The 26,143-nt window shown below is 27.7% G+C and overlaps 4 long non-coding RNA genes across 4 annotated transcripts in view; all 4 read left to right on the top strand.

The window, feature by feature from the left end:
- LOC141393851 (uncharacterized) overlaps positions 1 to 23,078 on the top strand; it is a 394,506-nt gene extending 371,428 nt beyond the window's left edge. Inside the window, exons 2-3 of the long non-coding RNA XR_012410207.1 lie at positions 22,347 to 22,826; positions 22,894 to 23,078. This is a non-coding gene — a long non-coding RNA (uncharacterized lncRNA). The remainder of the gene's footprint in view (positions 1 to 22,346; positions 22,827 to 22,893) is intronic.
- LOC141392645 (uncharacterized) lies at positions 12,447 to 12,766 on the top strand. The gene is made up of 2 exons (XR_012409819.1): positions 12,447 to 12,582; positions 12,645 to 12,766. It is a non-coding gene; the product is annotated as an uncharacterized lncRNA (long non-coding RNA).
- Positions 16,375 to 16,697, top strand: LOC141393850 (uncharacterized). The gene is made up of 2 exons (XR_012410206.1): positions 16,375 to 16,513; positions 16,582 to 16,697. It is a non-coding gene; the product is annotated as an uncharacterized lncRNA (long non-coding RNA).
- Positions 23,079 to 24,233: 1,155 nt separating the features above from the next.
- On the top strand, positions 24,234 to 24,946 carry LOC141393848 (uncharacterized). Its single transcript, XR_012410204.1, has 3 exons — positions 24,234 to 24,372; positions 24,444 to 24,756; positions 24,827 to 24,946. It is a non-coding gene; the product is annotated as an uncharacterized lncRNA (long non-coding RNA).
- The last annotated feature ends 1,197 nt before the right edge of the window (positions 24,947 to 26,143 follow it).

The following is a 26,143-nucleotide window of genomic DNA, read 5'->3' as shown; positions in this document are numbered from 1 at the left end:
AAAGAATATTTTTCACCTATCATCACAACAATAAACGTGGATTTTTTAAAGAATATTTTTTCACCCATCATCACAACAATAAACGTGGATTTTTTAAAGAATATTTTTTCACCCATCATCACAACAATAAACGTGGATTTTTTAAAGAATATTTTTTCACCCATCATCACAACAATAAACGTGGATTTTTTAAAGAATATTTTTTCACCCATCATCACAACAATAAACGTGGATTTTTTAAAGAATATTTTTTCACCAACCAACACAGCAATAAACGTGGATTTTTTAAAGAATATTTTTTCACCCGCCATCACAGCAATAAACGTGGATTTTTTAAAGAATATTTTTTCACCCATCATCACAACAATAAACGTGGATTTTTTAAAGAATATTTTTTCACCCATCATCACAACAATAAACGTGGATTTTTTAAAGAATATTTTTTCACCCATCATCACAACAATAAACGTGGATTTTTTAAAGAATATTTTTTCACCCATCATCACAACAATAAACGTGGATTTTTTAAAGAATATTTTTTCACCCATCATCACAACAATAAACGTGGATTTTTTAAAGAATATTTTTTCACAGATCATCACAACAATAAACGTGGATTTTTTAAAGAATATTTTTTCACCCATCATCACAACAATAAACGTGGATTTTTTAAAGAATATTTTTTCACCCATCATCAGAACAATAAACGTGGATTTTTAAAGAATATTTTTTCATCAGAACAATAAACAATAAACGTGGATTTTTAAAGAATATTTTTTCACCCATCATCAGAACAATAAACGTGGATTTTTAAAGAATATTTTTTCACCCATCATCAGAACAATAAACGTGGATTTTTAAAGAATATTTTTTCACCCATCATCAGAACAATAAACGTGGATTTTTAAAGAATATTTTTTCACCCATCATCACAACAATAAACGTGGTTTTTTTAAAGAATATTTTTTCACCCATCATCACAACAATAAACGTGGATTTTTTAAAGAATATTTTTTCACCCATCATCACAACACTAAACGTGGATTTTTTAAAGAATATTTTTTCACCCATCATCACAACAATAAACGTGGATTTTTTAAAGAATATTTTTTCACCCATCATCACAACACTAAACGTGGATTTTTTAAAGAATATTTTTTCACCCATCATCACAACACTAAACGTGGATTTTTTAAAGAATATTTTTCACCTATCATCACAACAATAAACGTGGATTTTTTAAAGAATATTTTTTCACCCATCATCACAACAATAAACGTGGATTTTTTAAAGAATATTTTTTCACCCATCATCACAACAATAAACGTGGATTTTTTAAAGAATATTTTTTCACCCATCATCACAACAATAAACGTGGATTTTTTAAAGAATATTTTTTCACCAACCAACACAGCAATAAACGTGGATTTTTTAAAGAATATTTTTTCACCAACCAACACAGCAATAAACGTGGATTTTTTAAAGAATATTTTTTCACCCGCCATCACAGCAATAAACGTGGATTTTTTAAAGAATATTTTTTCACCCATCATCACAACAATAAACGTGGATTTTTTAAAGAATATTTTTTCACCCATCATCACAACAATAAACGTGGATTTTTTAAAGAATATTTTTTCACCCATCATCACAACAATAAACGTGGATTTTTTAAAGAATATTTTTTCACAGATCATCACAACAATAAACGTGGATTTTTTAAAGAATATTTTTTCACCCATCATCACAACAATAAACGTGGATTTTTTAAAGAATATTTTTTCACCCATCATCAGAACAATAAACGTGGATTTTTAAAGAATATTTTTTCATCAGAACAATAAACAATAAACGTGGATTTTTAAAGAATATTTTTTCACCCATCATCAGAACAATAAACGTGGATTTTTAAAGAATATTTTTTCACCCATCATCAGAACAATAAACGTGGATTTTTAAAGAATATTTTTTCACCCATCATCAGAACAATAAACGTGGATTTTTAAAGAATATTTTTTCACCCATCATCAGAACAATAAACGTGGATTTTTAAAGAATATTTTTTCACCCATCATCAGAACAATAAACGTGGATTTTTAAAGAATATTTTTTCACCCATCATCAGAACAATAAACGTGGATTTTTAAAGAATATTTTTTCATCAGAACAATAAACAATAAACGTGGATTTTTAAAGAATATTTTTTCATCAGAACAATAAACAATAAACGTGGATTTTTAAAGAATATTTTTTCACCCATCATCAGAACAATAAACGTGGATTTTTAAAGAATATTTTTTCATCAGAACAATAAACAATAAACGTGGATTTTTAAAGAATATTTTTTCACCCATCATCAGAACAATAAACGTGGATTTTTAAAGAATATTTTTTCACCCATCATCAGAACAATAAACGTGGATTTTTAAAGAATATTTTTTCATCCACCATTACAGCAATAAGCTTGGGGTTTTTTTAAGAATATTTTTTCATCCATCGTTGAACAATAAACGTGGATTTTTAAAAGAATATTTTTTCACCCATCATCACAACAATAAACGTGGATTTTTAAAAGAATATTTTTTCACCCATCATCACAACAATAAACGTCTTTTTTTTTCAAGAATATTTTTTCACCCATCATCACAACAATAAACGTGGATTTTTAAAAGAATATTTTTTCACCCACCATCACAGCAATAAACGTGGATTTTTAAAAGAATATTTTTTCACCCACCATCACAGCAATAAACGTGGATTTTTAAAAGAATATTTTTTCACCCACCATCACAGCAATAAACGTGGATTTTTTAAAGAATATTTTTTCACCCATCATCACAACAATAAACGTGGATTTTTTAAAGAATATTTTTTCACCCATCATCACAACAATAAACGTGGATTTTTTAAAGAATATTTTTTCACCCATCATCACAACAATAAACGTGGATTTTTTAAAGAATATTTTTTCACTTATCATCACAACAATAAACGTGGATTTTTTAAAGAATATTTTTTCACCAACCAACACAGCAATAAACGTGGATTTTTTAAAGAATATTTTTTCACCCATCATCACAACAATAAACGTGGATTTTTTAAAGAATATTTTTTCACCCATCATCACAACAATAAACGTGGATTTTTTAAAGAATATTTTTTCACCCATCATCACAACAATAAACGTGGATTTTTTAAAGAATATTTTTTCACCCATCATCACAACAATAAACGTGGATTTTTTAAAGAATATTTTTTCACCCATCATCACAACAATAAACGTGGATTTTTTAAAGAATATTTTTTCACCCATCATCACAACAATAAACGTGGATTTTTTAAAGAATATTTTTTCATCCATCATCACAACAATAAACGTGGATTTTTTAAAGAATATTTTTTCACCCGCCATCACAGCAATAAACGTGGATTTTTTAAAGAATATTTTTTCATCCATCATCACAACAATAAACGTGGATTTTTTAAAGAATATTTTTTCACCCGCCATCACAGCAATAAACCTGGATTTTTTAAAGAATATTTTTTCACCCGCCATCACAGCAATAAACGTGGATTTTTTAAAGAATATTTTTTCACCCGCCATCACAGCAATAAACGTGGATTTTTTAAAGAATATTTTTTCACCCATCATCACAACAATAAACGTGGATTTTTTAAAGAATATTTTTTCACCCATCATCACAACAATAAACGTGGATTTTTTAAAGAATATTTTTTCACAGATCATCACAACAATAAACGTGGATTTCTTAAAGAATATTTTTTCACCCATCATCACAACAATAAACGTGGATTTTTTAAAGAATATTTTTTCACCCATCATCACAACAATAAACGTGGATTTTTTAAAGAATATTTTTTCACCCATCATCACAACAATAAACGTGGATTTTTTAAAGAATATTTTTTCACCCATCATCACAACAATAAACGTGGATTTTTTAAAGAATATTTTTTCACCCATCATCACAACAATAAACGTGGATTTTTTAAAGAATATTTTTTCACCCATCATCACAACAATAAACGTGGATTTTTTAAAGAATATTTTTTCACCCATCATCACAACAATAAACGTGGATTTTTTAAAGAATATTTTTTCACAGATCATCACAACAATAAACGTGGATTTTTTTAAAGAATATTTTTTCACCCATCATCACAACAATAAACGTGGATTTTTTAAAGAATATTTTTTCACCCATCATCACAACAATAAACGTGGATTTTTTAAAGAATATTTTTTCACCCATCATCACAACAATAAACGTGGATTTTTTAAAGAATATTTTTTCACCCATCATCACAACAATAAACGTGGATTTTTTAAAGAATATTTTTTCACCCATCATCACAACAATAAACGTGGATTTTTTAAAGAATATTTTTTCACCCATCATCACAACAATAAACGTGGATTTTTAAAAGAATATTTTTTCACCCACCATCACAGCAATAAACGTGGATTTTTAAAAGAATATTTTTTCACCCACCATCACAGTAATAAACGTGGATTTTTTAAAGAATATTTTTTCACCAACCAACACAGCAATAAACGTGGATTTTTTAAAGAATATTTTTTCACCCATCATCACAACAATAAACGTGGATTTTTTAAAGAATATTTTTTCACCCATCATCACAACAATAAACGTGGATTTTTTAAAGAATATTTTTTCATCCATCATCACAACAATAAACGTGGATTTTTTAAAGAATATTTTTTCACCCATCATCACAACAATAAACGTGGATTTTTTAAAGAATATTTTTTCATCCATCATCACAACAATAAACGTGGATTTTTTAAAGAATATTTTTTCACCCATCATCACAACAATAAACGTGGATTTTTTAAAGAATATTTTTTCACCCACCATCACAGCAATAAACGTGGATTTTTAAAAGAATATTTTTTCACCCACCATCACAGCAATAAACGTGGATTTTTAAAAGAATATTTTTTCACCCACCATCACAGTAATAAACGTGGATTTTTTAAAGAATATTTTTTCACCAACCAACACAGCAATAAACGTGGATTTTTTAAAGAATATTTTTTCACCCATCATCACAACAATAAACGTGGATTTTTTAAAGAATATTTTTTCACCCATCATCACAACAATAAACGTGGATTTTTTAAAGAATATTTTTTCACCCATCATCACAACAATAAACGTGGATTTTTTAAAGAATATTTTTTCACCCATCATCACAACAATAAACGTGGATTTTTTAAAGAATATTTTTTCATCCATCATCACAACAATAAACGTGGATTTTTTAAAGAATATTTTTTCACCCGCCATCACAGCAATAAACCTGGATTTTTTAAAGAATATTTTTTCACCCGCCATCACAGCAATAAACGTGGATTTTTTAAAGAATATTTTTTCACCCGCCATCACAGCAATAAACGTGGATTTTTTAAAGAATATTTTTTCACCCGCCATCACAGCAATAAACGTGGATTTTTTAAAGAATATTTTTTCACCCATCATCACAACAATAAACGTGGATTTTTTAAAGAATATTTTTTCACCCATCATCACAACAATAAACGTGGATTTTTTAAAGAATATTTTTTCACCCATCATCACAACAATAAACGTGGATTTTTTAAAGAATATTTTTTCACCCATCATCACAACAATAAACGTGGATTTTTTAAAGAATATTTTTTCACCCATCATCACAGCAATAAACGTGGATTTTTTAAAGAATATTTTTTCACCCATCATCACAACAATAAACGTGGATTTTTTAAAGAATATTTTTTCACCCATCATCACAACAATAAACGTGGATTTTTTAAAGAATATTTTTTCACCCATCATCACAACAATAAACGTGGATTTTTTAAAGAATATTTTTTCACCCATCATCACAACAATAAACGTGGATTTTTTAAAGAATATTTTTTCACCCATCATCACAACAATAAACGTGGATTTTTTAAAGAATATTTTTTCACCCATCATCACAACAATAAACGTGGATTTTTTAAAGAATATTTTTTCACAGATCATCACAACAATAAACGTGGATTTTTTAAAGAATATTTTTTCACCCATCATCACAACAATAAACGTGGATTTTTTAAAGAATATTTTTTCACCCATCATCACAACAATAAACGTGGATTTTTTAAAGAATATTTTTTCACCCATCATCACAACAATAAACGTGGATTTTTTAAAGAATATTTTTTCACAGATCATCACAACAATAAACGTGGATTTTTTAAAGAATATTTTTTCACCCATCATCACAACAATAAACGTGGATTTTTTAAAGAATATTTTTTCACCCATCATCACAACAATAAACGTGGATTTTTTAAAGAATATTTTTTCACCCATCATCACAACAATAAACGTGGATTTTTTAAAGAATATTTTTTCACAGATCATCACAACAATAAACGTGGATTTTTTAAAGAATATTTTTTCACCCATCATCACAACAATAAACGTGGATTTTTTAAAGAATATTTTTTCACCCATCATCACAACAATAAACGTGGATTTTTTAAAGAATATTTTTTCACCCATCATCACAACAATAAACGTGGATTTTTTAAAGAATATTTTTTCACCCATCATCACAACAATAAACGTGGATTTTTTAAAGAATATTTTTTCATCCATCATCACAACAATAAACGTGGATTTTTTAAAGAATATTTTTTCAGCCATCATCAGAACAATAAACGTGCATTTTTTAAAGAATATTTTTTCATGGACCATCAAAGCAATAAAAGTGGATATTTTAAAGAATATTTTTTCATGGACCATCAAAGCAATAAAAGTGGATTTTTTAAAGAATATTTTTTCACCCATCATCACAACAATAAACGTGAATTTTTTAAAGAATATTTTTTCACCCATCATCACAACAATAAACGTGGATTTTTTAAAGAATATTTTTTCACCCATCATCACAACAATAAACGTGGATTTTTTAAAGAATATTTTTTCACCCATCATCACAACAATAAACGTGGATTTTTTAAAGAATATTTTTTCACCCATCATCACAACAATAAACGTGGATTTTTTAAAGAATATTTTTTCACCCATCATCAGAACAATAAACGTGCATTTTTTAAAGAATATTTTTTCATGGACCATCAAAGCAATAAAAGTGGATATTTTAAAGAATATTTTTTCATGGACCATCAAAGCAATAAAAGTGGATATTTTAAAGAATATTTTTTCATGGACCATCAAAGCAATAAAAGTGGATTTTTTAAAGAATATTTTTTCACCCATCATCACAACAATAAACGTGGATTTTTTAAAGAATATTTTTTCACCCATCATCACAACAATAAACGTGGATTTTTTAAAGAATATTTTTTCACCCATCATCACAACAATAAACGTGGATTTTTTAAAGAATATTTTTTCACCCATCATCACAACAATAAACGTGGATTTTTAAAGAATATTTTTTCATCCATCATCACAACAATAAACGTGGATTTTTTAAAGAATATTTTTTCACCCATCATCAGAACAATAAACGTGCATTTTTTAAAGAATATTTTTTCATGGACCATCAAAGCAATAAAAGTGGATATTTTAAACAATATTTTTTCATGGACCATCAAAGCAATAAAAGTGGATATTTTAAAGAATATTTTATCATGGACCATCAAAGCAATAAAAGTGGATTTTTTAAAGAATATTTTTTCACCCATCATCACAACAATAAACGTGGATTTTTTAAAGAATATTTTTTTCACCCATCATCACAACAATAAACGTGGATTTTTTAAAGAATATTTTTTCACCCATCATCACAACAATAAACGTGGATTTTTAAAGAATATTTTTTCATCCATCATCACAACAATAAACGTGGATTTTTTAAAGAATATTTTTTCACCCATCATCAGAACAATAAACGTGCATTTTTTAAAGAATATTTTTTCACCCATCATCACAACAATAAACGTGGATTTTTAAAGAATATTTTTTCATCCATCATCACAACAATAAACGTGGATTTTTTAAAGAATATTTTTTCACCCATCATCACAACAATAAACGTGGATTTTTTAAAGAATATTTTTTCACCCATCATCACAACAATAAACGTGGATTTCTTAAAGAATATTTTTTCATCCATCATTACAACAATAAACGTGGATTTTTTAAAGAATATTTTTTCATCCATCATCACAACAATAAACGTGGATTTTTTAAAGAATATTTTTTCACCCATCATCACAACAATAAACGTGGATTTTTTAAAGAATATTTTTTCACCCATCATCACAACAATAAACGTGGATTTTTAAAGAATATTTTTTCATCCATCATCACAACAATAAACGTGGATTTTTTAAAGAATATTTTTTCACCCATCATCAGAACAATAAACGTGCATTTTTTAAAGAATATTTTTTCATGGACCATCAAAGCAATAAAAGTGGATATTTTAAAGAATATTTTTTCATGGACCATCAAAGCAATAAAAGTGGATATTTTAAAGAATATTTTATCATGGACCATCAAAGCAATAAAAGTGGATTTTTTAAAGAATATTTTTTCACCCATCATCACAACAATAAACGTGGATTTTTTAAAGAATATTTTTTTCACCCATCATCACAACAATAAACGTGGATTTTTTAAAGAATATTTTTTCACCCATCATCACAACAATAAACGTGGATTTTTAAAGAATATTTTTTCATCCATCATCACAACAATAAACGTGGATTTTTTAAAGAATATTTTTTCACCCATCATCAGAACAATAAACGTGCATTTTTTAAAGAATATTTTTTCACCCATCATCACAACAATAAACGTGGATTTTTAAAGAATATTTTTTCATCCATCATCACAACAATAAACGTGGATTTTTTAAAGAATATTTTTTCACCCATCATCACAACAATAAACGTGGATTTTTTAAAGAATATTTTTTCACCCATCATCACAACAATAAACGTGGATTTCTTAAAGAATATTTTTTCATCCATCATTACAACAATAAACGTGGATTTTTTAAAGAATATTTTTTCATCCATCATCACAACAATAAACGTGGATTTTTTAAAGAATATTTTTTCACCCATCATCACAACAATAAACGTGGATTTTTTAAAGAATATTTTTTCACCCATCATCACAACAATAAACGTGGATTTTTTAAAGAATATTTTTTCACCCATCATCACAACAATAAACGTGGATTTTTTAAAGAATATTTTTTCACAGATCATCACAACAATAAACGTGGATTTTTTAAAGAATATTTTTTCACCCATCATCACAACAATAAACGTGGATTTTTTAAAGAATATTTTTTCACCCATCATCACAACAATAAACGTGGATTTTTTAAAGAATATTTTTTCACCCATCATCACAACAATAAACGTGGATTTTTTAAAGAATATTTTTTCACAGATCATCACAACAATAAACGTGGATTTTTTAAAGAATATTTTTTCACCCATCATCACAACAATAAACGTGGATTTTTTAAAGAATATTTTTTCACCCATCATCACAACAATAAACGTGGATTTTTTAAAGAATATTTTTTCACCCATCATCACAACAATAAACGTGGATTTTTTAAAGAATATTTTTTCACAGATCATCACAACAATAAACGTGGATTTTTTAAAGAATATTTTTTCACCCATCATCACAACAATAAACGTGGATTTTTTAAAGAATATTTTTTCACCCATCATCACAACAATAAACGTGGATTTTTTAAAGAATATTTTTTCACCCATCATCACAACAATAAACGTGGATTTTTTAAAGAATATTTTTTCACCCATCATCACAACAATAAACGTGGATTTTTTAAAGAATATTTTTTCATCCATCATCACAACAATAAACGTGGATTTTTTAAAGAATATTTTTTCAGCCATCATCAGAACAATAAACGTGCATTTTTTAAAGAATATTTTTTCATGGACCATCAAAGCAATAAAAGTGGATATTTTAAAGAATATTTTTTCAGCCATCATCAGAACAATAAACGTGCATTTTTTAAAGAATATTTTTTCATGGACCATCAAAGCAATAAAAGTGGATATTTTAAAGAATATTTTTTCATGGACCATCAAAGCAATAAAAGTGGATTTTTTAAAGAATATTTTTTCACCCATCATCACAACAATAAACGTGAATTTTTTAAAGAATATTTTTTCACCCATCATCACAACAATAAACGTGGATTTTTTAAAGAATATTTTTTCACCCATCATCACAACAATAAACGTGGATTTTTTAAAGAATATTTTTTCACCCATCATCACAACAATAAACGTGGATTTTTTAAAGAATATTTTTTCACCCATCATCACAACAATAAACGTGGATTTTTTAAAGAATATTTTTTCACCCATCATCACAACAATAAACGTGGATTTTTTAAAGAATATTTTTTCATGGACCATCAAAGCAATAAAAGTGGATATTTTAAAGAATATTTTTTCATGGACCATCAAAGCAATAAAAGTGGATATTTTAAAGAATATTTTTTCATGGACCATCAAAGCAATAAAAGTGGATTTTTTAAAGAATATTTTTTCACCCATCATCACAACAATAAACGTGGATTTTTTAAAGAATATTTTTTTCACCCATCATCACAACAATAAACGTGGATTTTTTAAAGAATATTTTTTCACCCATCATCACAACAATAAACGTGGATTTTTAAAGAATATTTTTTCATCCATCATCACAACAATAAACGTGGATTTTTTAAAGAATATTTTTTCACCCATCATCAGAACAATAAACGTGCATTTTTTAAAGAATATTTTTTCATGGACCATCAAAGCAATAAAAGTGGATATTTTAAAGAATATTTTTTTATGGACCATCAAAGCAATAAAAGTGGATTTTTTAAAGAATATTTTTTCACCCATCATCACAACAATAAACGTGCATTTTTTAAAGAATATTTTTTCATGGACCATCAAAGCAATAAAAGTGGATATTTTAAAGAATATTTTTTTATGGACCATCAAAGCAATAAAAGTGGATTTTTTAAAGAATATTTTTTCACCCATCATCACAACAATAAACGTGGATTTTTTAAAGAATATTTTTTCAAGAGCCGTGAAACAAATTTTAAATGAAGCATCATAAAAATCACAGAATTTTGAGTATATGTTTCCTATTAATTTATTAAATTTAATAGGGTACCACCGTAAGCATGATTAATGCCATTGCGTATACGTCACCTTCTGTCATTAGAATTTAATAATTAGCATTTATTCTAAAAAAATATGACTAGGAATAATTAATAATAATTTTTTTGTGAAGATGAATTTTAATATTCTTGTTGCTTCACGGTAATTAACTTTTTAAATTCCACTACATGTTTCTTAGTGAAATAAATACTTGCTTGGAATTTTTAAAAAACTTGTCAGTTTGAGATAGGCACCTCTAAACCTCACTTTCATTATGGAATTTTCACCAATTATCTTAGGTCTAATAAGTTTAGCCCTCTTTGGAAATTTTGCAACTGCTGAACCAAATAGACGATTCCCTCTTACATCGATCTTCAAAACTTAACCTACCAAACCAATTCATTACATCGATTAGCCGTGATAGTTGGGACTTGAGGTATTTCGTATAATCGATTTTCCCCGATAATGGAGGCAATGTTTTTATGCAGTTTTTGAACATATTTTTAAGTAAAAATGGCATAATATTGTACAACAGTAATAAACTCTGCAATTTTTATTATATTTGTTAAGTAATGCACCAAATTTTAGAAGAATACAGATTAGATTCGCCTGAATTGATTTTGTCACATGGTTTTAGTAATATCATAAGTACACAAATAGTGTAATAAGGGAGAATTTCCAGTTTTCTTTTGTTTACCGAATCAAATTAATTTGACTCCGTACTCCCGGATAATGACGTTTATAACGAAAATAGAGGAATTGGAAAAAAAGACCAACAATTAATTACTATTCCGCATAATGGAGGTTCCCGGATAATCGAGGCTCAACTGTAATAATTTTTAACCCTTTAGAAAATAATTCTAAAATTTATTCTAAACGCTATGCTGAGGAATAATATGTTGAAATTATTTTCAAAAATTAACTCTAATGGACAATTAAATCACAATTACTCCAATTACATTTGAATTTAAAACGCTTAAAAATTTGCAACATTTTGGGCAGCATAACGAAGTTTCATGTGGTACCAGTCCACGTATGATTAATGCCGCTACGTAAACGTCACCATATAGTATTTTAATATGATTTATTCTATATGAAATACCAGAGAATCAGTTATAGCTTTTTTATGGAAATGAAATTTTATATATTTTACGACTTTACAGTTTAATTACCTTTTTAAATTCCACGAAGTTCTCTAAATACAATAAATATTATTATTTTACTTTCGTGTTCACAAGTTTTCCTTAAAATCTTTAAAGTTTATCAGTTTGAATTAGCCACCTTTAAACGTAACATTCATTATGAAGTTTTCGCCAATAATCTTAGGGGTAATAAGCTTAACTGTCTTTGGAAATTTTGCAGCTGCTAAACCAGTGAGAAGTCCACAATCTTTTGTTTAATACTTCCTGCTAATGATTTATTTTTATTATTTTAGTGGGTTGGAGGTCCAGCTTTTAGTTCATCCATATTAAAGACATAATTTTTAAGGTGCAGAATGGCATAATATAATTTTCGATTTAAATCAAAGGCAATAAAGAGTCACAAATAATTACTGAATTTTTAAGAAGAAAAATTTCTTCAAAAGTTGATTATGATATCACCATCATGGTGTTTGGATAACATATGGTCTGATGGCGGTAAACATTTTTTTTAAACTGCAAGTTTCTTGTTCTGATTGTGGTTGAAAAATATTTTTAGAGCAAATATAATTCAAATTAAAAAAACACATTTGCAAAAATATTTGTAGAAAATCCACATTAAAAAAAAACTATTTCGAAAAATCCAGATTTGAACAAATATTTCATAAAATCTAGGTATGTAAACCTATTTGCAAAAAATCCACGCTTTAAACATTATTTTGCAAAAAAAAAAAAAACTTTCTTTTACATTTTTTAAATCGAGTTATAACAAATAATTTTTAAAAATCCAGGTATGAAAAAATATTTCGAAAATATCCACGTTTTAAAAAATAGTTGACTAAAAAACCCACGTTTGAAAAAAAATATTTCTTAAAGAAATTTACGTTTGCAAAAATATTTTTTTTAAACCCAAGTTTGAAAGTATGGTTTTTTTAAATCACAAGTCAGAAAAAAAATATTTTTTAAAAAATCCACGTTTCAACGTTTAAAAAATATTTGTTAGAAATCCACATTAAAAAAAAATTAAAACTCCACGTTTAAAAAATATTTATACAAATATATTTTTAAAAAGCCAAAATTGTTTAAAAAATATCCCCAATTTTTAAAAAACTCACTTTGAAGGAATATATCCACAATTGAAAAAATATTTTTTTTTTTTTTGTAAATCCAAGTTGAAGAAATATTTTTTAAAAAAACCGCAAAAAATATTTTTTCAAAAATCTGCGGAAGTCATATTTGTTTAGAGATCCACGTATAATTTTTGTAAATCGATGTTTAAAAAAGTTTTTTTCTTAAATCCAAGATTAGAAATATAAATAACCAACAATTGAAAAAATCCACGGTTGAAAAAATGTTTTTAAAAAATCAACGTTCGAAAAAATATATTTTAAAAAATCCGCGAACAAAAAAATATTTTGTAGAAATCCACGTTCAATTCGTTTTAAATCCACGTTTAAAAAATTATTTTTTTTAGGAATACACGTCTAGGAATATGTTTTAGAAATCCACGTTTAATTTTTTAATTCAAGTTTAAAAATGTATTTAAATAATCCACGTTTAAAAAAAATAAAAAATCCACTGTTGAAAAAATATTTGTAAAAAATCCACGCAAGAAAGAGTATTGTTTAAGATCCACTTCCATAACGGACCAAGTCGGTCCACACCTTTGAGTACCTCCTCCGCAACACTTTCGAACTAATCCACATTTTTTCGGTAATTCTGAAAAAACTCTAAATACATTTTTTAAAATATCCACGTTTAAGAAAACATATTGTTTAAAAAATCCACGTTTAAGAAAACATATTGTTTAAAAAATCCACGTTTAAGAAAACATATTGTTTAAAAAATCCACGTTTAATATTTTTTAAAATATTCACGTTTAATATTTTTTGAAATATCCACGTTTCATATTTTTTAAAAATCCTCGTTTAAGAAAACATATTTAAAAAAAATCCACGTTTTAGATAAAAATTCTGATTTATTTTTAAGAATCCAAGTTTAAGACAAAATATTATTTTTTTTTTTTAATTTAAGAAATAATATTAAAATATTAAATGTAAGAAATTTAAATTTCAGAAAAAAATGTTTTTAAAAAAATCCACGTTTAAGAAAAAATTATTTTAAAAATGCACTTATTTTTTTTAAAAAATCCACGTTTAAGAAAAATTATTTTTTAAATCCACGTTTAAGAAAACATATTTTTTAAGAAATTCACATTTATGAAGACATAGCTTTTAAAAAAAAATCCACGTTTGAAAAAATCGGCATTAGAAAGAAATATACACTCATACCTCTTTATACGGCATAGATACGTTCCCAAAATGTCGGCCGTAAAGCTTAACGCCGTAATGCGAGGCAATACATTCCATACAAATCCATATTAACAGTAAGAGATCGGTTCCGATTTATTTTAAAAATAAGGTTTGAATTCACAATTTTTAATGGCATCCTTGATTGAATAATTTTTCCACACCTCTTTCATTGAAGATTTGTCATCACTTTTGTTTATAACTTGCTCTAAAGTTCTTCGTAAGTAATATGCTTTAAAATTTGCAATGACTCCTTGATCCATAGGTTGAATAAGAGAAACGCATATTTCGGATAAGTTTGCAGGATGTCCTGGAGAATTCTGCATTAGGAGTGATGCCTTGTGACTTAATTTTTTTTCTGCAAATAGGCTTTCACTTCTGGACAAAAATTATTTTTGAACCAATCCCCAAAAAGATTATTAGTCACCCAAGCCTTCTTGTTAGACTTCCGTATAACATGTAACTGCTTTTTGTCCAATCCTTTAAAAGCTCTCGGGTTTTCGGACATATAAACCAACAATGGTTTAAGTTTGAAGTCTCAAGAAGCATTACCACAGAGCAACGATGTGAGTCTTTCCTTGGATACCTCGTAACCAGATGCAGATTTTTCATCTCTTGAAATAAAAGTTCGTTCCGGAATTCGCTTACAGTACAACCCTGTCTCGTCAACATTAAAAACCTGTTCGGGACACAAAGCGCCGTAAAGCGAAGGTGTTCCATAATTTTAACAGGCCGTTATAGTGAAATGCCGTAAAAAGAAGGGACGTATAAAGTGGTATGAGTGTATAATTTTTTAAAACACGTTTAAGAAAAATGTTTTCCTTAATCCCAAAAATTCACGTTTAAAATTTATTTTATATCCGCAGTAAAAAAATAAATAATTTTTATAAAAAATCCAAGAAAAGAATGATTAAACGTCTGAAAAAAACATTTAAAAAATTCAAATTTAAACGTTTTTATAACCAGTATTTAGTGGTCCGATTCTTAAAAAAATCCTTGTTGATTGGTCTGATTATCCTAAAAAACAATTTTTTAAAAGATCCTATGTTTATTGGTCTGATGATCGATGAAAAAATATTCTTAAAAAATCTATATTATTTGTCCGATGATCGTTGAAAAATATTCTTTAAAAAATCTACGTTTATAGGTCTGAAAGTCGATGAAAAAATAATCTTTAAACAAATGTAGGTTTTTTGGTCCGAAAAAATAAACTGTTCTAAATTTTAATTGAAGATTATGTCTCATTGGAGAATATTATAATTTTTATTTGGAATGACGACTTTTATTTGTGTTAAATTATACTATAGATTCCGTTCTAAGCAATGACCATACGGATACGGCGCTGTCTGAACAAATTAATATAACAATTTTTAAAAGGCTTCTGTTGCTACTTAATTTATTTACTGATGACAAATATTGAGGGTTTTGGTCATGCGGTTTTGAAAACAAGTATAATATACCATAATAGCTTTACAAAATTATTTTTTGTTCATGCCAATGATACCTTCTATAATTATTAAGTGATATTCTCTTAGAATGTTTTTGAAGTGTCATACTGAACGATGATTTTATGATCTGGAATAGATAGTACATGTACTTAAATAATTGTAATTAATAACCTTAAACTGTAAGGTTATTAATTTTTGTCACGTTTTGTACAGACTTTTTTAACTACGAATATAAATATTCCTATTTCACTTTTGAGAAGAAAGAAAAATATATCTGAAATCATATAAAAGTCGGCCATCCAAATTTCAAAGACACCATAAGAAAATCAAAACAACATGAAATTTGTAGCAATTTTATTGGGGTTGATGTCTATAGTCCTGATGTCGAATCCAACAGCCGCAGAACCGGTATGTTAGAAAGAAAATATTAATATGTTGATTTTTTGAATAATATTTAAATTAAATTATTTTTACAGAGATCATATAAGTTAGCAAAATCAGGCTAATAAGGGGATATTATTGAAGGACAACATTTAACTTGATTATCTGTGTTTAATGAGTTCTAAATAAAGTTGATTAATTTCGGAAAAAATTGGTATTTAATTTATAAAAGTTTCCTGGTATGCACACCCGCCTTGCACACTGGAGGTTTCAACGGTGGCAAAATACCCCTCAGTAATATTGGCGACATTTCCAGAGTATTTCAGTGGTGTCTTAAGACACGCCGTTCGGACTCGGCGATAAACAGTAGGTCCCATATCATTGAGCTAATATGAATCGAGGTGCGTATGGGATGTTTGTGGAACAATTGTTATATCAATATTTATTCCGATTTACTCCAATATAAGAAATATACAGTTTCAATCCATTTAATCCATATTTTTGTTTAAATCCAAAATTTATTGAGAATTTTTTTTTTTTGAAAAATTCACGATTTTTTAAAAAAAATATTTTTTTTTTAAAACTCATCGATTTATTAAGAATATTTTTTAAAAATCAGAGATTTATTAAGAATATTTTTCTGGCGGTCTGTCTGTCTAGCTGGAGCGCAATGTAACTCTCGAAGGGATCAACCGATTCGGTCCAAAACTGGGCTATCGTAATATTTTGTCAAAACTTATGTTAAGTTCAAAGATGGGTTATATCGGTACACTCCTTCCGGTACCTTCCCCAAAAAAGTTCGAAAATGTTCGGAAAATTTGTGCGCACGATGACTTTTGAAGGGAGTAACCGGTTCGGTCCATACTTTCCACATCATGAAATTTCAATCAGACTTAGACAGGTTCCCATATGGACTCAATCGGTCCACTTCTTCGGGTATATCCCACACAAAATTTCGGAACAGTTTAGTTTAGGACCTGCTATCGAATCGCTTCGATTTTTGTTGTAGCAACATGTATTCACTGTCCCCTATACGACGGTACAAGTTTTATCAGAGGCAATCCCATACTTCCTGAGAAAATATCCTGAAAGGTAAAGAAAAAACCCTATGACGCGTTGAAGCCCAAGATAACCCTCGAACGGATCTGCCGATTCGGTCCAAAATTTGGCCTTCGTAATATTTTGTCCAAACATTGTTTAAGATCGAAGGTAAGCCATATCGGTCCACTGCTTCAGGTACCTCCCCCACAAATGTTCAAGAATGTTTGGACAAATTGTGCGCCCGATAACTCTTGGTGGGAGTGACCGATTTGCTCCATACTTTACACCTCCTAATGTATCTACGAGATATAGAATATGAACTTTATTTTACCACTCCTTCGGGTACCTTCCACACAAAATTTCTGAGAACTTTACTTTAAGACATGCTCTCGAATCACATTGATTTTTGTTGAAGCAACTTGCATTCGCTGCCTCAATTACGAGAGTAAAGGTTTTTTTTCAGGGCCAAGTCCACACTTCTTGAGAAAACAGCTCGAAAGGTGTAAAAACCCCTATGGCACCATATGTAGTGGCTGGAGAGCACGACAAATCTCGAACTGATCAACCGATTTGGTCCAAAATTTGGCCTTCGTCATATTTTGTCCAAACATAGTTACCCTAAATTCATTCGATCTGTCCGTAGATGAGAGTTTAAATTCACATGGGCTGATGGTATATCTCAGTCGGCAAAGCCGACTGATACTTTTTTACTTGTTTAAATCCAAGATTAATGAAAAAAATATTGTTTACAAAACCACGGTTTAATTTTTTTAAATCTAATCTTCGATGAAAGAAATATATTTTACAAATCTACGATTCATTAAAAAAATTTAAAAACACACGATTGATTAAAAAATGTTTTTAAAACTCCACGTTTGATTAAAAAATGTTTTTTAAAACTCCACGTTTGATTATAAAAGGTTTTGTTAAAATCCACGATTTATTAAAAAAATAAAAAAAAAATTAAAATCCACGAATTATAAAAAAATGTTTTTTAAAATCCACGATTTATTAATAAAATGTTTCTCTTTTTAAAGTCATGATTTATTAAAAAACATTTTTTATAAATCCACGCTTTATTATTATTATTTTTTTTTAAATCGACGATTTATTAAAAAATATGTTTTAAAATCCGAGATTTATTAAAAAATAGTTTTTAAAAATTAATAAATTTGTTTAAAAATTAACAAATTATTAAAAAACAAATTTTTAAAAATCCACGAATTATTTATTATTAAAAAATATAATATATTTTTAAAATCCACTATTTATAAGAAATATTTTTTTTAAATCCAAGACTTAAATCGAACATTGGTGGCGTTTTTAATATAATCCAAACTTAGTCTACGAATTATTAAAAATATAATTTTTAGAAATCCACAAATTCTTAAAATATTTTTTTTCTTAAATCCACGATTTTTTCAAAATAGTTTGTTAAAATACACGACATCCGTGATTTATTAAAAAACAAGTGAGCAAAGGCTATAGTCGGGACGAGGCCGACCATGTGATACCCTACACCACTACCCCTGTGAATAAGGTTTTCACTGGTAAACATTTCTTTTAGGGAATATAGCCTGTAGCTTGATTGCAAAAAAATGGAAGAATTTGATGCATTGCCGACTATTGTGGTATCTCCTTTGACCACCTTCGCCAACCTGACCTAAAGGTAATATTTTCTTCTTCCATTGACAGGTTTTGCCGTTGGAATACCCCTACTAAAAGCCAATATATTCACAAAGAATAAAACTTTGAATTTGTCTCCAAATGAGTTTTTGCCCATTCCGACCCCTAAATATTATCCGACCATCATTAAAATCAGTAGGCTTCCTCTGTGGGACCCCCATTAACCCCCAAAATTTCGTGACGATCCGATCAAAATTGCGACCTGTAGCGTGATTACAAAAAAATCGGAAAATGGGATGCATTATCGACTATTGTCAAATCTCTGCTATTTGACCACCTACGACAACCTACTTTACATCGTTGTAAAGGTGATATTTTCTACTTTCCTTGCCTAGTTTTGCTTTTGATATACCTCTTAAAGAAACAGAGATATTGGCTTTGAAATAAAACGTTGACCTTTCTCCAAATAAGTGTTTGCCCATTCCGACCCCTGAATATTATCCGACCATCATCAAAATCAATAGGCTTCTTTCTCTTTGGGACCCCCATTAACCCCCGAAATTTCGTGACGATCCGATCAAAATTGCGACCTGTAGCGTGATTACAAAAAAATCGGAAAATGGGATGCATTATGGACTATTGCCATATCTCTGCTATTTGACCAGCTAGGACAACCTACTTTACATCGTTGTAAAGGTGATATTTTCTACTTTCCTGGTCAGGTTTTGCTTTTGATATACCTCTTAAAGAAACAGAGATATTGGCTTTGAAATAAAATGTTGACTTTTCTCCAAATAAGTGTTTGTCCATTCCGACCCCTAAATGTTATCCGACCATCACCAAAATCAATAGGCTTCTTCCACTCCGGGACCCCCATCAACATCCAAAATTTCGTGACGATCCGATCAAAATTGCGACCTGTAGCGTGATTACAAGGTTTAGATGGACAGACGGACAGACGGACGGACGGACGGACTGACGGACGGACACACATAGCCAGATCGATTCAGCTCGTCGAGACATTCATTTTGGTATATATAAGTATGGGTCTACGACCATTATTTCGATGCGTTACAAACTTTTTGGCCAAAACCAACTTATAATACCCTCCCCACATAGTGGTGTAGGGTATAAAAATTTAGAAATTAACGTATTATTAAAAAATAATTTTTAGAAATTTTAGAAAATTAAAAAAATCACGTATTTTTTTAAAAAAATATTTTTTAATAAAACGTGGATTAAAAAAAAAAATAAATCAGGGTTTAAAAAAATGTTTTTTAATGAATCTTAGATTTAAAAAAGATATTTTATTATAAATCGTGGATTTTTAAAAATATTTTTTATTTTTTAATAATCGTGGATTAAAAAAAATATTTTTTAATAAATCGTGGATTTAACAAAAAACATTATTCTAATAATTGGTGGATTTTTAAAAATTATTTTAATTTTTAAATCTACGATTTATTAAAAAATATTTTTTTAAAAATACTTGATTTTTAAATAATATTTTTTTTTTAAATAACGAATTATTAAATAATAGTTTTTAGAAAAATAATTATTTAAAATCCACGAATTATTAAAAATAATTTTTTAATGTTCACGAATTACTAAAAATAATTTTTTAATGTTCACGAATTACTAAAAATAATTTTTTTAAAATCCACGAATTATGATTTTTTTTTTAATTCACGATTTATTATTTTTTTTAAGTCCACGATTTATTAATTTTTTTTAATCCACGATTTATAAAAAAATATTTTTTTAAAATAAATATATTTTTCTAAAGTCATGACATTTTTTATAAATCTACGATTTACTCGTATTATAATTTTTTTAATTAACTATTTATTAAATTTTTTTTTTTAAATTCGTGATTTATTAAAATGTAGTTTTTAAAATATAACAAATTATTATAATAGTTAATAGTTTTTAAAAATTAACAAATTATTAAAAAAATATTGTTTAAGAATTAACAAATTATTAAAAAAAATATTGTTTAAAAATTAACAAATTATTAAAAAGATATTTTTTTTAGAAATCGACGAATTATTAAAAAATATTTTTTTAGAAATCTACGAGCTATTAAAAAATAATTTAAGAAATCTACGAATTATTAAAAGATAATTTTTAAAAATCCACGAATTATTAGAATAATTTTTTTATTAAATCCACGATTTATTAAAAATATTTTTTAAATCCACGATTTATTAAAAAATATTTTTTTAAATCCACTATTATTAAAAAATAAAAAACATGAAATCCGTGATTTATTAAAAAATAGTTTTTTAAATCCACGATTTATTAAAAAATATTTTTTTTTTTTAATCCACGATTTATTAATTTTTTTTTAATTCACGTTTTATTAAATAATATATATTTTATAAAAATGCACTTTTGAAAGTGGCCTGAATATCCGTGCAAAACATTCTTAAGAAACTCAACGTTTTTTGGTCTGAAAGTTCATTAAAATATTAAAAAAAACGTTTTAATTGGTCAGAAAGTCCATTAAAATTTTTTTTTATGAAATCCACTTTTATTGGTCAGATGGTCCATGAAAGATATTGACTAAGGAATCCACGTTTAGTGGTCTGATGATTGTTGAAAAATACTCTTTAAAATATCCACATTTATTGGTACGATGGCCCATAAAAAATATTCTTTAAAATAACCACGTTTATTTAAAATACCCCTCAGTAATGTTGGCGACATTTCCTGAGTATTCCAGCCTTGAAAAATTTCTCCACAAGTGGTGTCTTAAGACACGCCGTTGGGACTCGGCGATAAACAGTAGGTCCCATATCATTGAGCTAAATATGAATCGTATGGGATGTCGTGGAACAATGTTTTTTTTTTTTTTTTTTTTTTTTTTTTTTGTATAACCACGTTTATTGCAGTGGTGGTCGTTGATAAATATTCTTAAAAAATCAACCATTAATGGTCTGCCTGATGATCCTTGAAAGATATTCTTAAAAAAAAATCCACGTTTATTGGCCAGATATTCCATAAAAAATTATCCAGCTTTTTTGTCTGTGGGTGGATGAAAAATATTCTTTATTTATTTAGTCCTTCTTCCCCCTCTTCGTGGGTAATAATAAATTTATTTCAAAACAAAAATTTATTAAAGAATACTCTTATTATTATCTTTACAATCTTAACATAATAATTAATAAAGTAATTCTTTCTTTTCTTTCAGGTATGTAAATATTATTAGATTAAGAAACATTTTTACTGATGTGGTAAGTTCTTTTGTTGTAATGGAGGAGTTTTGAAAAGTAATCTTAAACCAAATAATTCAAATCTTTCACTAATGGTCATCCGTCTGAAGTTTGTATTTTAATTTTTCATATAACATTTTTAAATGGTTTATTAGAGACACCTGTTACAATCATGCATATGCACAACATATTAAAATTCTAATCAATCCAAATTTTGTTAATTTCTTAGGAATAAATTAGCAAAAATTTTTTCAGTGGCTGAGGGTATATCTCCTTCAGCACAACTGAATGTACTTTCTTACTTGTTATTTATATAGCTTAGGTTAATACAAACATATTATAAATAAATCATTTAACATCTAAACACAGCTTGTGACAGTTATAAAATGAAGTTAGTAGCGATATTAGCCAGCTTAATAGCCGTAGTTTTGTTTTCAGGACCAGTTGCTGCGGACAAGGTATAAATGAATCAAAAATTATTTTAAAAAATCTTAACCTCGTTTTAATAAATATATTTTATTTTAGGAGCCTCCTCGTCACATGTTTTTAAGTTTCGGTCGTTAATAAAAAACAACAAATAAATAAATAATATGATCAGTTTTTTTCCACAAAAATTAGTTCAATCCAAAAATATGTAATTTTTAATTCAAAACTGAATTAATAACTAAAAATGCAAAAGCAAAATAAAAATAAAAAAAAATGTTAAAGAATATTTTTTCACCCAACATCACTCCACAAAACGTGGATTTTTTAAAGAATATTTTTTCACCCAACATCACACCACAAAACGTGGATTTTTTAAAGAATATTTTTTCACCCAATATCACACCTCAAAACGTGGATTTTTTAAAGAATATTTTTTCACCCAACATCACACCACAAAACGTGGATTTTTTTAAAGAATATTTTTTCACCCAACATCACACCACAAAACGTGGATTTTTTTAAAGAATATTTTTTCACCCAACATCACACCACAAAACGTGGATTTTTTAAAGAATATTTTTTCACCCAACAGTACACCACAAAACGTGGATTTTTTAAAGAATATTTTTTCACCGAACATCACACCACAAAACGTGGATTTTTTAAAGAATATTTTTCCACCCAACATCACACCACAAAACGTGGATTTTTTAAAGAATATTTTTTCACACAACATCACACCACAAAACGTGGATTTTTTAAAGAATATTTTTTCACACAACATCACACCACAAAACGTGGATTTTTTAAAGAATATTTTTTCACACAACATCACACCACAAAACGTGGATTTTTTAAAGAATATTTTTTCACCCAACATCACAACACAAAACGTGGATTTTTTAAAGAATATTTTTTCACCCAACATCAAACCACAAAACGTGGATTTTTTAAAGAATATTTTTTCACCCAACATCAAACCACAAAACGTGGATTTTTTAAAGAATATTTTTTCACCCAACATCAAACCACAAAACGTGGATTTTTTAAAGAATATTTTTTCACCCGACATCAAACCACAAAACGTGGATTTTTTTAAGAATATTTTTTCACCCAACATCACACCACAAAACTTGGATTTTTTAAAGAATATTTTTTCACCCAACATAACACCACAAAGCGTGGATTTTTTAACGAATATTTTTTCACCCAACATAACACCACAAAGCGTGGATTTTTTAACGAATATTTTTTCACCCAACATCACAACAATAAACGATCATTAGAATGTATTCTATAAAATATGTCTGGGAATAATTAGTAATAAATTTGTTGTTAAAATGAGTTTTAAAAATTTTTTTGCTTCACGCTATAATTACCTTTTTAAATTCCACTTCATGTCTCTTAGTGAAATAAATATTTTCATTTAATTCTCTGTACTTTCTTGGGCTATTTAAAGGCTTGTCAGTCAGTGAGAGAAAGGCACATTTGAACGTCACATTCATTATGGAATTTTCGCCACTACTTTTAGGGTTAATAAGTTTAGCCCTTTTTGGAAATTTTGCAGCTGCTAAACCAGTTAGTATTCCATAAAAATATAAGATTTTGCGGTTAATAATTGATTTATTTATTTTTTTAAATTTTTCTAGACTTTACTTAGAACTATCAACATCATCACATAGTATTTTAGTATGAATCAATAGTTTTATCTTCTTTGTGGAAATGAAATTTAACATATTTAACGACTTTACAATTTAATTACCTTTTTAAATTCCACGAAGTTCTCTAAATACAATAAATGTTATTATTTGACTTTCGTATTCACAAGTTTTCCTTCAAATAGTAAAGTTCATCAGTTCGAATTAGACACCTTTAAACGTTACATTCATTATGAAGTTTTCGCCAACAATCTTAGGGGTAATAAGCTTTGCTGTCTTTGGAACTTTAGCAACTGCTAAGCCAGTGAGTAGTCTTAAAAATATATTTCATTTTTTTCTGTCAATAATTTATTTATTTCTTATTACTTTTGTAGTGGGTTGGAGGTCAAGCTCTTAGATCATCCATGATAAAGACTTAAATTTTAAGGTACAGAATGGCATGATATAATTTTCGATTTTTATCAAAGGCAATAAAGAGGAAAATAATTACTGAATTTTTTGAAGAAAAATTTCCTCAAAAGTTGTGTATGATATCACCATCATGGTGTTTGAAAAAAATATGATTTTAACAGGGTAAATTTTTTTTTGGTGCTTTAAAAAAATTTGTTTAAGCAAATATAATCCAAATTAAAAAAAAAAACAAATTTACAAAATAATTTATAGAAAATCCACATTAAAAAAATAATTTGAAAAATCCAGGCATGAAAAAATATTTCGAAAAAATCCAGGCATGAAAAAATATTTCGAAAGAAACTCAGGTATGAAAATTTATTTCCAAAAATCCACATTTTAAGAAATATATTGCTATAATATATAAAAATGGTGTAAAAAATGTATAGTAATTCATAAACTGAGAACGGCTAGGCCGATTTCTGTAAATTTTTTTGTCAGTTATTCGTATTTTCGAGGAGAAGGTCTTTACGGAAGAAAATTTTGGAAAATCTCTCTGGAAAAGTCGGAAAATTGGAAAAATCGAAAATTGAGTTTTTGTATGAAATTTTATTCCTTAATAGCGAGACGAAGTTCGCCGGGTCCGCTAGTATTGCTATAAAACCCCACGATTAAAAAATATTTTTAAAAAATCCACGTGTAACAAATATTTTTAAAAAATTCAGATATGAACAAATATTTCGAAAATATCCACATTTTAAAAAATAATTGACTAAAAACCCCACATTTGAAAAAACGTTTTTTTAAAAAAGATTTTTTTTTTTTAAACCAAGTTTGAAAAATATTTATTAATTAATTGTTCCACAAATATCCCATAGGGGACTCACTCATACCAATGAGTGCACCCCGATTCATAATTAGCTCAATGATGAGGGACCTACTGTTTATTGCCGAGTCCGAACGGCGTGACCTAAGACACCACTTGTAGAGAAGTTTTACATGGCTGAAATACTCAGGAAATGTCGCCAACATTACTGAGGGGTATTTTGCCACCGTTGAAATTTTTGATGTTGCCTGGCCGGGGAATCGAACCCACGACCTGTAGTGTGCAGGGCGAGTGTGCCTACCATTGCAACACGGTGGCACCCAGTTTAAAAAAATAATTTTTAAAAAATCCACGATTAAAAAAATTAGAAACCCACGTTTAAAAAATAGTTTTTAGAAGTTCACATTAAAAAATTAAATATCCACGTTTAAAAATATATTTTTGGTAAACGAACTTTAAGAAATCATTTTTAAAA

This window comes from Musca autumnalis, unplaced genomic scaffold, assembly GCF_047663935.1.
Source record: "Musca autumnalis isolate F117 unplaced genomic scaffold, ASM4766393v1 scaffold_2, whole genome shotgun sequence".
NCBI classification, from domain to species: domain Eukaryota; kingdom Metazoa; phylum Arthropoda; class Insecta; order Diptera; family Muscidae; genus Musca; species Musca autumnalis.
The sequence above is the reverse complement of the archived record's forward strand: the minus strand, read 5'-3'. Positions and strand labels throughout refer to the sequence as shown.